General features: G+C 43.7%; 1 non-coding gene across 1 annotated transcript; it reads right to left on the reverse strand.

The window, feature by feature from the left end:
* Positions 1-13288: 13288 nt before the first annotated feature.
* LOC112086281 lies at positions 13289-13395 on the reverse strand. The gene has a single exon (XR_002899403.1). It is a non-coding gene; the product is annotated as a small nucleolar RNA R71 (small nucleolar RNA).
* Positions 13396-14465: the final 1070 nt, after the last annotated feature.

A 14465-nucleotide genomic window follows, 5' to 3' on the forward strand; every position in this document is an offset into this window, starting at 1 on the left:
TGACTTCTCCGTATACGGCTCCTCTTTCTCCGAATGTCTTGCTAATCTTTCTCAGGTTCTCAAGCGATGTGAGGAGCATAGGCTTGTCTTAAACTGGGAAAAGTGTCATTTCATGGTCCAAGAAGGCATTGTCTTGGGACACAAGGTATCAGAGAAAGGCATCGAGGTGGATAAGGCCAAGATCGAGGTGATGGTGAACTTACAAGCCCCAAATTCTGTGAAAGGAATAAGAAGCTTCCTTGGCCACGCTGGGTTCTATAGACGGTTCATCAAGGATTTCTCCAAGATAGCCAGGCCTTTGACCAGGTTATTGTGCAAAGAAGTGGATTTCAACTTTGATGAAGAATGTGAGGAAGCATTCAAGAGAATCAAGGAGGCTTTGATCAGTGCACCGATTGTACAAGCCCCTGATTGGTCTTTACCATTTGAAGTGATGACCGATGCATCTGATTATGCTGTAGGAGCTGTCTTGGGACAGAAAAAAGATAAGAAGCTCCATGTGATCTACTATGCCAGCCGCACTTTGGACTCGGCTCAAGAAAAGTATGCCACCACCGAGAAAGAAATGCTTGCCATTGTGTTTGCATTTGACAAATTCAGGAGTTATCTAGTGGGATCAAAGGTCACGGTTTACACAGATCACGCGGCCTTGAGGTACCTGATGTCTAAGAAGGACGCTAAGCCGAGGCTTTTGAGATGGGTCTTATTACTCCAAGAATTTGACATGGAGGATTGAAGAACAGGTCCCAATAGATGATGCTTTACCCGAGGAACATCTCATGTTAGTCCGGTCTTACTTAGAGATGGAGGAAGCCAATACGGTCAAGGAAAGAAGCCTTCCATGGTTCGCGGATCTTGTGAATTACTTGTCTTGCGGATTAGAGCCACCAGATCTTGATACTTATCAGAGGAAGAAGTTCTTTAGAGATGTGATGAGGTATCATTGGGATGAGCCGTATCTTTACGTGCTTAACAAGGACCATCTCTATAGGCGATGCTTGGCCGAAGAAGAGATCCATCCAGTGCTACAAGAATGCCACGGCTCATCGTATGGTGGTCATTTAGCTACGTTCAAGACAGTTGCCAAGGTTCTACAGAGCGGTTTCTGGTGGCCGACCATGTTCAAAGACGCCCAAGAAATGGTCTCGAGGTGTGAAGCTTGTCAAAGGCACGGAAACATATCCAAAAGGAATGAAATGCCCCAAAACCCAATCTTTGAAGTGGAGGTCTTCGACTGCTGGGGCATTGATTTCATGGGTCCCTTTGTAAACTCATATGGGAATCAATATATCCTTGTGGCAGTGGATTATGTGAGTAAATGGGTTGAAGCTGTTTCATCTCCGACCAACGATTCAAAAGTGGTGGTAAAACTCTTCAAGAGTATCATCTTCCCACGGTTTGGAGTACCAAGAGTAGTCATCAGTGATGGGGGGAGCCATTTCATCAACAAGACTCTTGAGAGTCTTTTGAAGAAGCACGGAGTAAAGCACAAGGTGGCCACTCCTTATCATCCGCAAACCAGCGGCCAAGTGGAGGTTTCCAACCGTCAGATAAAGGCCATTTTGGAGAGGACCGTGAACTCATCCAGGGAGGATTGGAGCAAGAAACTTGACGATGCCCTGTGGGCTTACAGAACCGCCTACAAGACCCCCATTGGGACTTCACCATTTAACTTGCTCTATGGGAAAAGCTGTCATCTACCGGTTGAGTTGGAATACAAGGCCTTGTGGGCAGTGAAACTTCTGAACTTTGACATCAAGACCGCACAAGAAAAGAGGGTTTTACGGCTTCATGAGCTTGAGGAGATCCGGTTAGCTGCTTTCGAGAGCTCTAAGATCTACAAAGAAAGAACCAAGGCGCTCCATGACAAGAAGATACACAAGAGAGAGTTCAAAGAAGGGGACCAAGTTCTGTTGTTTAACTCAAGACTCAAGCTGTTCCCTGAGAAGCTGAGGTCTAGGTGGTCCGGTTCGTTCACGATTCTTGAAGTAAGACCCTATGGAGCCGTGGTTTTGAAAGGAAAAGATGGAAAAGGCTTTGTGGTAAACGGCCAGAGGGTAAAGCATTACTTGGCATCAGAAACAAGGGAGGGAGCTACCTCAGTTCCTCTACTTGAACCGGAATCAGCCTGAAAAGGTATGAAAAGTCAAACTTAGTGACGTTAAACAAAGTGCTCTTGGGAGACACCCCAAGCTTATCCATGTACATATTTCGTTTTTCATCTTCTTTTTCTTTTTATTTGAAGCTTTTTGAAGGGTTTGTTAAGTGTTTCAGGAGTTAGACAGTAAACCTCGAGGGTGAAAGTGAGAGAAAGCTTGAAAAAGACACGGCCTGATGAATTAAGTCAAAGACCATACATAGCCTCGGTATCGACCCTCGGTATATTCATACCATGGTCATCTTTTACCGAGTGAAAGCTTGAGAACCTCAGCTAGATTCCTCGACTTAATTTCATCATGGTCGTGTCTGAGAAGTGTTATGGTAAAATAACTAAGTGTGGGGGAGGCTCACGGTGTAAACACCTCGGTATAAGTATACCGAGGGGCGATGTTCACTTAAAACGGTCAAAAACCTTGATCCGAGGCCGCGACCAGTTTACACCAAGGCCAGCCTGTTTAAACCCCCAAGCCTCACGTGTTCTTTGCTAAAAACAAGTGACCTCGGCATGATGCCCTCGTGGTGGAGCGTGCCGAGGCACTCGGTTTTAAGAAATGATCAAAAGCAAGAACACATGAAACACTTAGGACGAAGAAGAGGCTTTGCGAGGTCCAAAGAAAAGACGTGAAAGCTATGGGGATTTACTCGTTGGAATGGGCTCAGACAACTCGGCTTGGTACCCTCGGGGTGGAACAAGTCGAGGCAGCTCAGAGTAACACGGGAAAATATGGCTTGGTCCGTACAGCCCACGTCATCCCCATACCGCGTCCATTTGAAGGGTTGCGCGGCATTTTGAATTTAAACACTCGGTCAACGTAGTTTTTGGCGCGGTCAACGGCTGGAGCTGGAGCAGAAGGGGGGACCAGTCCCACAACAGTCCAAATGCCAGCTGGAAAGCGCGCTCCAGCCCATACCGACCTCCATACTTGGCCAAAACGCAGAATGACCGGAGACCGAACCGTTCCTACCCACGAGACAAACAGAAGTGCGGGCCAGAAGAGAGTTTTGAAGGGTAAAGTCGTTGCCGTGCCACGTAGTGGAGAGACCAGCAAGAAACCCTCGATACTGAGCTCACTCTGGCACCAGCTCTCGAGTCAAAGAGGAACGGGAAGAAGGCAGCTGTGGGATCTGATGACGACGAGCCCGGAGCCTTAGTCCCTTATGTAGACAACGGTGACAAAAAGTCCAAGAAAGAACCAAAGGCCGAGCCCGAGGATGAGCACTTCCCAACCACTGAGGAATACTTGGACCACTTTAACTCAATCAGAGTGGCTCAAGGTCGATTCCCTGACTTGGAGTTGCTGAAGAAACTCGAGATACTTGATGACGTGACCCTCATTTTTGAGAATATGGGATTTGCAAAGTTCTTTGAGATGAGCGATGTTGCCTATGAAGGGATTACACAGCAGTTTCTTGCAACCTTGGAGGTCATCATCTACCCCAAGAGAGATCCAAAGCGTTTACATGGCAAAGGATTCGGCCACATTGAGTTTGACATGGATAGCGTGCACTACAAGGTCACTTTCAAGGAGCTTGATGAAATCTTTGGGTTTGAAAGGAATGGAAGCTCGCTTGACAAGTTTGTGTACCCTCGTGATGAGTTGGCCGCATTGTGGGAAACGGTATCTTTTGGACCCTACCTCGGAGGCAAGAGCAAGACAAGCTGCATAAGGAACCCTGCGATCAGATACACAAACCGCGTCCTAGCATCAACATTCTTCTCGACCTTTAACCCTGGTGTTATTCACACGGCCGAGCTTGAACTATTGGGACTCGGACTGAAGCCGTTCATCACTCAAATGAAGAACAAGAAAGAGTTCCGAGGGCCGCTTGATATATTCATAAATTGCATCATTAGGTGTACATATTTTAGTCCAAATCATGTCTTATCTCATGCATTTTAGGTCTTTAAGCATTGTTTTAGGACTTAGGAGATTACATTAGGTCCAAGAGAGTTTTGCATGTTTTGGAGTGTTAAACAGGTGCTTTTGGAGCCAATTTGGAGTGGAGGATGTGATTCAGATGAAGAAATGGAGTTGGAATGATCAAAAATGGTAAAAAGGAGCAATTTTGGGTTTCTCGGCAAAATGCTGTACTGAAAGTCGAAGATCCTCGGCCAAAATCCTTCCCGCGGGCAGCTTTCTCGGCCAAAAACACGTACCGCGGCCAAGTCCCTCGGCCAAAAATCCCGGGTGCAGATACATTTCCGAAATCGCGTCACCAGAAGATCTTGCCGGCCGATTCAGCTGTCGGAGTCTTCATAGAAGTTGGAGATAATTGAGTCCAGAGTTCAGAACAGTTGGAATCAAAGAATTTGGACCACGGAGCTTAAAGATATGGTAATCGGAAGACGAACAGGTCTCGCATCCATTCCGGAGCAATCCGATACTCCTGAATGATCGCCTGTCCGGGGAACCTTCCGGTCCGATTCAGCTGTCGGGTGATTCACCAAAGTTGGAGAGGATTGGATCACGGTTCCATAGCAAGTGGAATAATGGAATTCGGACGCGTGATCAGAAAGTTGAGCTTGTCGGAAGAAACCCCTGTCTCGCTGCCGTCTTGGACCGATCCGATGAGCTCCGAAGAATGCGAAGGACGGCGCACTTCCAGGCAGATTCAGTTTCCGGGGTCTTCATAAGAATCAGAGATGTTTGAGTCCTCTTTCCAGAACCTCCGTGATCATCCAATTCGGATCTATGAGCAAGAAGTTAACGTCTCCGGAATGGACACATGTCTAGACGCCTTTCTCTGATCGTGTAAATGCATTGCGAAGATGAGCCCTCCAGGAAGCCTTCCACTTCCCAAGCGCCGATAGTTTCTTCACCAAAGATCTAGCTGAATGACTTATCTTTCTCATGGAACTGGTTTCAGGTCATTTGGAGTTACGAGCTGAAAGTTACACTGAACAGAAGAGAAGCTGCTCAATTCGGGTTTTAAGAGATGCGACTGTAAGCTAAGTGTTGTGTCCTACCTCGGCGTGAATACCTCCGCATGTTATGCCGAGGAGGCATGTTTACGAAGCCTTGGGACTATACCTCGAGGTAGGACTTCGGTCTTTCAACACCGAGGCTCCCTTGATCACCAAAATGATCCCCAAACGACTAAGTGTTGAAGCAGACCTTGGTGTGAACCCTTCAGCATGCTATGCCGAGCTCCTATGTTACACAAACCTCGGGTACCAGGCACCTCGGCATGTATGCCGAGGTCCTCATCTCTCCAACCCAGATCACAAACAAATCCTCTTCACGTTTCAAAGCTTTAACCGGATCAAAGGCCAAGTCTCATGCATGTTCTTCAAGTATTCATCAAAGTTTCAACCCAGCACATGACCCCCTGGTGTATGGCCCTCGGTGTGAGACTTCTTCAGATGGCGAGGGGTGGCTCCAGCAACCCAGAAAGTGCGGGTCAGTACCCAGTTTGTCCTGGGCTGACCCGGCCCACACCCTTTTATATAAATAGTTTTTAGAGACTAAAACCCTAGTTATGCTTTATCTTATCCTCTAATCTGCTTTCTCTTTGTTTTCTCTCTACTTCTTAGTGTAAAAACGAGTTTGATCAAGAGATAACTAGCAGATTTAATCATCTTAAAGCTGTTTCTTATCATCTAATCATCTCATCTCTGCTTCTAGTCATGATTAACACCACCTCTTGCAAAAGAAATGGTGTGTTAATCATGATTAGTGAGTAGTTATCTTTTAAGCTTCTAGGTGTGTAGATTAGGGTGCTTAGATGATCGGTTTATGATGTTTAGGTTCTAGATTCTCATCTCCTTTCCTTAGTTAGCTGCTCTTAATGCTAGATCTTTGCACATCACTCTGATCTAAACCTTAGTCATTTCTCCACCCACAAGGTGTTTGATGAAATGTCTGAATGAGCTAAGCTAAGAGTTTATGCCTTTTTCATCATGGGAATGATTTGTTAAATGCATGAATGACATATTAGAACTGTTTCTTAATGCTCACTGATTCATATTTCACAAATGATGATTTGGTTTGAAAGTGGATTAGTGTAGAGATTAATGCCTTCATGAGAGGATTAGTCTAGATTTGAGTTCTAAGTTAATTGGTTTTGAGATCATGTGATTGCTTGTTGCTGCTTTCTGTGTAAGATTCGGTCTCTTTGAAATAGAAACCGTTTGGTCATTATTAGACTTGATACTTTATGCTTGTTGATTGCTTGATCTTGCTTAAGGTGAATTAATCTTGATTAAGTGATTTACAAAGAGATTATTGTCATGGGAATGAATTAATCTGCTTTTGAAGTCTAGACTAAAGAGTAACTTGCATTGCATTATTGTTCTTAGCATCATGAATTGATATCTACAGCACCCTAATCAATGATCACATCTAGAGGTTTAGCTTTTACTATTTGCTTAATCACCATCATCTTGTTTGGCTTAATTGTTTAGTTCACTAATCATTACTTGTTTGTTTCTTGTTTATATTTTCACTTGTTACTTGTCACCAAACCTGTCTTTGATTAGCTTGACTTAAGAACTTATCTTATAAACTAGTGCCTAACTACCACACATATGGATTGACACCCCTTATACTACTTTGACAAGGGGATTGATAACCCATCTAAGAGCCTCAAAACTCTTAGTTATCACCGCTGCATGTACCATCATTGGGTGCATTCTTTGCCATTCAAATGCTCACTTATCGGCACAATGTATGGTGCTACCGCAAGAAGCGAGGAGCAAGAAGACTTCAGAACGGTTGGATAGTCACCAAGATCCTGAGGGCTCAAGGGTTTATATTCATTGATTCACCAAAGAAGCCGAATCTCATTCATGAGTTATACCTAAGCAAAAGTGGTTTCTTCGGAGGCAAGTCAGGGGATAAATGGGTTTACAACTTCACCCTACTGCATAGAGACGGCACGCAGGTTCTACTGCCTAACCGAAGCCTCACCATGCTCGACAAGCAGTGTAACGTCTCGTCTACGTTCTCAAAGACCAGTAGTATAACCCAGCTTTCGACCCACCAACACGCAAATGCACCAAGGCAGCACCTAGCAAACCCGAGAACACTAGTGGCCCGGAAGATTGTGATTACGGGGAGCAGAGACAATATGAGAGAAGGATCGGAGCAGGCCGCTATCACTTTGATCCGCAAGTGTGGAGTGAGCCTGAATACCACACCAAGAAGCTGTATTCACGAGTGAACACCCTCCAAAAGTGGTGTAAGTGGCAAGACAAAACCATCCATATCAGTTCGTGAATGACTCTGACATTCAGAAATCCATTATCACCTTATAAATTCGTTATACTATGGACGCTCATCCTTGGATAGGCGACTCATTAGGGCCAGTCACGTACGGATTTACATACAATAACCCATTTGTGAATGCCAGAGTCATTAGGACCAGCCACGTATTGCCATTATCCGGTGGATTCTCGGTGTGGATACGCTCATATTGTATCAAGCACATATTTGGGAGACATTTGTGGATATATTCATATATGTTCGTACACATGGCTGACATTCACAAATGGGTTATTGAGTGAAAATTTGTTATACTATGGACGTTCGTCTGTGGATCGAAGACTATTTACGACAAGCCATGTACGGTTTTTGTGGATATTGCCATTATCCGGTGGATGCTCGTTTGTGCATATTTTGGATAAAACCGTTATACGGTGATTGCTCGTCTGTGGATATCTGTCTCCTAAAAAACAAGTACGCGATGTCTTTGTGGATATTGCCATTATACGGTGGTTGCTCGACTGTGGATGCGAGTCAAATAAACCCAAGTGGCTATGTACATACTATATGTAAATCAAAATGGACTGTGTGGAATTGCCGTTATACGGTGGATGCTCATTTGTGGATATAAACGGTTTTTGCCGGTACAATATGCTCGTTTATAAACGTGTAAATACAAACGGTTTTGTGGATATTACCATTATCCGGGGGATGCTCGTTTGTGAATGTCAGAGTCATTATAACCAGCCACATATTGCCATTATCCGGTGGATTCTCGGTGTGGGTACGCGGAATATTGTATCAAGCACGTATTTGGGATGCGAGTCAAATAAACCCAAGTGGCTATGTACATACTATATGTACATCAAAATGGACTGTGTGGAATTGTCATTATACGGTGGATGCTTATTTGTGGATATAAACGGTTTTTGCCGGTACAATATGCTCGTTTATAAACGTGTAAATACAAACGGTTTTTGTGGATATTGCCATTATCCGGGGGATGCTCGTTTGTGAATGTCAGAGTCATTAGGACCAGTCACGTATTGCCATTATCCGGTGGGAGACATTTGTGGATATATCCAAAAAATAATTCATCACTGTACGGTTGATGAATCTGGATTTACACGAGATACGAAATAATGACCTCAGTGGATATATCCATATCAGTTCGTGAATGACTCTGACATTCAGAAATCCATTATCACCGTATAAATCCGTTATACTATGGACGCTCGACTTTGGATAGGCGACTCATTAGGGCCAGTCACGTACGGATTTACACACAATAACCCATTTGTGAATGTCAGAGACATTAGGACCAGCCACGTATTGCCATTAGCCGGTGGATTCTTGGTGTGGATGGACGCATATTGAACCAAACACGTATTTGGGTAACATTGGTGGATATATCCATATCAGTTCGTGAATGACTATGGCATTCACAAATGGATATCAGAGTCATTAGGACTAGACGCGTACGGATTTACATACAATAACCCAAGTGGCTATGTACTATATGTACATCAAAATGGACTGTGGGGAATTGCCATTATCCGGTGGATGCTCGTTTGTGGATATAAACGGTTTTTGTCGTTACAATATACTCGTTTATAAACGTGTAAATACAAACGGTTTTTGTGAATATTGCCATTATAAGGTGGATGCTCGTTTGTGGATACGCGCACGTAACGTCTTTGTGAATATAGCCATCATACGGTGGATGATTTATTGAAGATACGGTGAGGCCCCCCCCAAACTGACTTTGTGGCCACTTCATCGGGCCAGACGATGATCTAGAATTGTTAATAATGGATAACCTAGTGTGGCTGTATCCTAAAAGATATAATGACTATCGTGGATATGTCCATTATACGGCGGTTGCTCGTTTGTGGATGTGCGTCAAATAAACCCAAGTGGCTATGTACATACTATATGTACAAAAAAAAGTACTGTGGGGAATTGAAACGAGCAAAAGGGCTATCATATGCGTGTTGTTGCATAGCATGGATACTTCCATCAGGTGATAGCCATCAATTGTGTGTGTGCTATCTATTATGATTTATTGTAGATACGGTAAGGCCCCCCACAAACTGACTTTGTGGCCACTTCATCGGGCCAGACGATGATCTAGAATTGTTAATAATGGATAACCTAGTGTGGCTGTATCCTAAAAGATATAATGACTATCGTGGATATATCCATTATACAATGATTGCTCGTTTGTGGATTAGAGTCAAATAAACCCAAGTGGCTATGTATATACTATATTTACATAAAAATGTACTGTGGGGAATTGAAATGAGCAAAAGTGCTATCATATGCGTGTTATTGCATAGCATGGATACTTCCATCAGGTGATAGCCATCAATTGTGTGTGTGCTATCTATTATCATGGATACTTCCATTATGCTATCGGCACCACTGTATATGTGCTTAATAGTGGATGTTTAATAATGGATGTTCGATTATGGTTAAATCCGTTAAATGCAACTATTTTGTTTACATCCATATTTCTATCTTCTTTATTGAGGTTATGGATATATCCATATTATTATTATGTTTCCAGTGGGAATCGGGGCTTCCGGACTCCGAATCCAGCTCCGGTTAGAATCGAAGGCTGATTACTAAATCGCCGAAGGCATCGAGGACGTTCTAAAAACTGGGATTCCTGTGCGAAACGGGGGCTTAAAATTTCGTCTTCGGCGATTTAGTAATCTCTTTTACATCTTCTCGGGAATTATTGGTTTTCAGTGCTGCGCTTTACATACGTTCAATCGATTTCACATCAGAATTCCGATTGTCTTCCCCAAATTGCGCCGTCGTCGTTGCCATCACAGCCGTCGTCGTTATCCCCCGTTTTGCAGTCGTCGTCGTTACTCACCGGAACTGGCTAAAACGCCGACCCTTAGCACTGTTGCTCAACGATACATGTCTCTTTGATATGTTCATAATTTGCATCATTTAGGTTGCATAATTTATTCCAAATCATGGTTTATTCCATGCATTTTAGGTCCTTAGGGTTTGTTTTAGAACTTAGGAGATGCATTAGGTCCCAATGAGTCTTTGCATGTTTTGAGTGTTTATCAGGTGTATTTGGAGCTGAAAAGATGAATCCAGGAGGTGAAATGGTGATCAAGGCTTGAAAAATGATGAACTTGTGTTTTTGGAGGTTATCGGCCATTCTCGCGTACCAGGAAGGTTTTTACCGGCCATTTTCATGTACCGCGGGTAGATCTTATCGGCCAAAACGCGTACCGCGAGTGGATTGTATCGGCCAAAATCTCCAGGTGCAGACACGTTTCCGAAATCGCCTGTCCGGGGAACCTTCCGGTCCGATTCAGTTGGCGGTTGCTTCATCAAAGTTGGAGAGGATCGGATAACGGTTCCATAGCAAGTGGAATCATGGTATTCGGACGCGTGAGCAGAGAGTTAATCTCGTCGGAAGAAACCCCTGTCTCGCTGCTGTTTTGGACCAAGCCGATGAGCTCTGAAGATTGCGAAGGACGGTGCATTTCCAGGCCGATTCAGTTTCCGGGGCCTTCATTAGAATCAGATACATTTGAGTCCTCTTTGAAGAACATCCGAGATCATTCAATTCGGAGCTATGAGCAGGAAGATACAGTCTCCGGAATGGACACATGTATAGACGTCTCTCTCTGATCGTGTAAATGCACTGGAAAGATGAGCCCTCCAGGAGGCCCTCCATTTCCCAAGCACCGAAGCTCCCTTCACCAAAGTTGGATATATATGAGTCCTCTGTCCTCTGCAACCGGAATCACTCAATTCGGACAAGTATCTCAGAAGTTACACTCTCTGGAATGCGAAGTGGTCCAGACAGCCCTGAATGACTAAGTTAAACATGCCGCTATGGAATGCCACCGTCCACACTTGACCGTGGCAACTTTTGCAAATCTTCGGCGATTGACACGATCTTCATGCCACAGTCTACACTTGACCGTGGCAAACAGACAATTGGCTGGGAGGAACTTTACAAGCATTCGGGTTGTGACACGGTTTGAATGCCACGGTCTGGGACTCGACCGTGGCAAACAAACACTTGGCTGGGAAGGACTTTACGAGCATTCGGGTTTTGACACGGTCTGAATGCCACGGTCTGGGACTTGACCGTGGCAACTTTTACACACCTTCGGCGTTTGACACGACCACTTGCCACGGGTTTTGGACAAGGCTTGTTAGACCGTGGCATCAAAATGCAGCCAAGAACACGCGAACAAAGCTTTGACACAGTCAGGTTTCCACGGCCACACCAAGAACACACTTGACCGTGGCAAACCCATCTTCACCCACCAAGACCGGGTCAGTACCCGGTTTGTTCCGGGTTGACCCGGTTTGCCCAAGACACTTATATATTGTTTCTAATTTGGAGAGAACCTTTTATCCACTTTTAGTTTCTTTTCCCTTTTTGTGAAAGACAACTTGATACACCTTGTTTTTAGAGTTTAATATCGATTTGAAGTTTCTTTTCATCTTGTTCCATCATTTCTTATCATCAAATCACACTTCTAATCATGATTAACAACACATCTTGCAAAGGATCTAGTGTGTTGATCATGATTAGTGAGTAATCCCATATTAAGGTCTTAGATATGTAGATTAGGGTGATTAAGTGGTAGATTAGTGAGCTTAGGGGTTAGATCATGCATATTCCATTCTCTACAACTTGTTCTCTATGCTAGATCCATACAAATCATATGTGGTCTAGATTCTGGGCATTTCATGCACCAAAAGTGTTTGATGAAATGCCTGAACCAAAGTTGTTAGAGGTTTAAGTGTTATTCATCATGGGAATGATTGTCTATGTGCTTAAATGACAGATTAAACTGATTCTTAATGCTTGTTAACTCATTGGGATAGAAACTATTTTAGCATAGGAGTTAATACCTTCATGAGAGGATTAACTTAATTAAAGATGTTTATGTTGAATGGTTTGCTTGATCATATGATTCATTAGCTCATTAGCTTATCACTGAAGGCACCCTAATCCACTATCATGTCTAAGACCTTTCGCATCATCATTCATACATTCTCATCATTTGTCATTGTTTAGTTCTTGCTTAATCATTTCATTAGTCTTTAATCCTGTTTAAGTTTGTAGTTGTCTCTAGATAATCAAAACCACTCTTGTTTGCTTGAATTAAGAACTTGATCACATAGTTTAGTGTCTAACACCACATCTGGATTGATAAACCCCTTGTACTACAAGACAGGGGATTGATAACCTCTATAAAGAGCCTTGAAAACTCTTAGTTATCAATTGGCGCCGTTACCAAATTGTGGTTGTTTAGCATTAAGCTCTGATCTGTTCTTGAGATCAAGTGCTTATTTTCCTGTTTTTACTGATTACTTTCAAGTTCTGTTTGTGATTTCAGGTGTATGAACACCAGGTCTAGATCATGAAGCTGTGGTCCACCTTTCCCTCTCAACGACAACATTAATCTTTTGGTACCAAGGAGGAGAAGGGACAGGCGTGGAAGACAAGTTGATCAGGCTGACATGGAAGAACAAAGAGAGCACGTGGTGGATATAGAACAACCGGTTCAGGAGCAACAGGCTCAGGGTAATGGAGCTGGTAATGGAGTTGGTCAAGAATGACAGGGCCAATGCTCATCAGTATGGAGCTGGTATTCAGGCACCAACTGTGCAAAAAAACAACTTTGAAGTGAAGGCATGGGTTAGCAATGGAAGATCCCTTGGAACACTTGGATCAATTTGATAAGGTGTGTAATCTGACAAAGATTAATGGAGTTTCAGAAGATAGCTTCAAGCTAAGACTATTTCCCTTCAGTCTTGGTGACAAAGCTCATCAATGGGAAAAGAATCTTCCAAGGGGCTCCATTCAAACTTGGGAGCAATGCAAGCAAGCCTTCTTATCTAAATTCTTATCAACATCAAGAACTGCAAAACTGAGGAACCAAATCTCTAGCTTCACTCAGCACAGTAATGAGAGTTTTGGTGAAGCATATGAGAGATTCTGGAGCTACACAAACCAATGCCCACACCATGGGTTTAGTGAGGCTTCTCTTCTCAGCACACTTTATAGAGGAGCTCTTCCTAAGATTAAAAACCAGCTGGATACTGCTTCCAATGGAAACTCTCTGGGTAAAGAGATACATGCTGCTTTAGAGCTAGTGGAGAACTTAGCATTGAGCAATGATACTTATGGTGAAGACTATGACAGATCAAATAGATCTGAAGGTTCAAGCTCAGAACAGAGGCTCAGCAGAGAAGTAAAGGAATTGAGAAGTGAATTAGACAAGCAGAAATTCACCACTTAGAAGCCATTGCATTTTGTTGGAGAATATGAGGAACCTTCTCAAATCTTTGAGAACATAAGTGAAGAAGGTCTTACCCAAGAGGAGCTTAACTACATTGGGAATCAGAGGTTCCAGAGATATCAGTATGGTAATGCCAATCCAAACCTTTCTTACAGGAACACCAATGTAGCAAACCCACAGACCCGGTGTATCCCAATTCTCAAGCTCCACAGAACTTTGTTCCCAAGAACAACTTTCAAGGATCTTTTCAACAAAAGAATCAGTTTGCTCAGAATCAATGTATTGGTCAGCAACAGCAGCCATTTCAGGGTACTGGTTTCAACTCACAGCAACAACAAAAGGCACCACCAGGGTTTGGTCCACCACAGTTCCAACAGCAAGCGCCGGTTCAACAACAGTTTCAGCCACCAATGGTTCAGCAGCAGCCACAGATGGGGACAGATATGGTTGGTATTCTGTAACAACTACTTCAGGGTCAACAGATCTTTGCAAGTCAGAATGCAGCTATGCAGCAGGAAATAAAGTAACTGAAGCAAAACCAGGCATCAAGCTCAAGGAACCAAGGTCACCTACCTGGAAAACCCGAACCCAACCCCAAGGAATATCCTAAGGCCATTACACTGAGGAGTGGAAAGGAGTTACCTGGTATTCAGAACAACAATGTGATCATTGAGGACAATGATCAAACTGAGGGGGAGGCAGCCTTAAAAGAGGATCCAGTTGCTGAGAAACCAAGCACAGAAAAGAGTAAAGCGGTAGCAAAGGAACCTGAACCAGAGAAGACATATGTGCCACCACCTCC

Source organism: Eutrema salsugineum, unplaced genomic scaffold (assembly GCF_000478725.1).
Source record: "Eutrema salsugineum unplaced genomic scaffold, Eutsalg1_0 scaffold_21, whole genome shotgun sequence".
NCBI classification, from domain to species: Eukaryota; Viridiplantae; Streptophyta; class Magnoliopsida; order Brassicales; family Brassicaceae; genus Eutrema; species Eutrema salsugineum.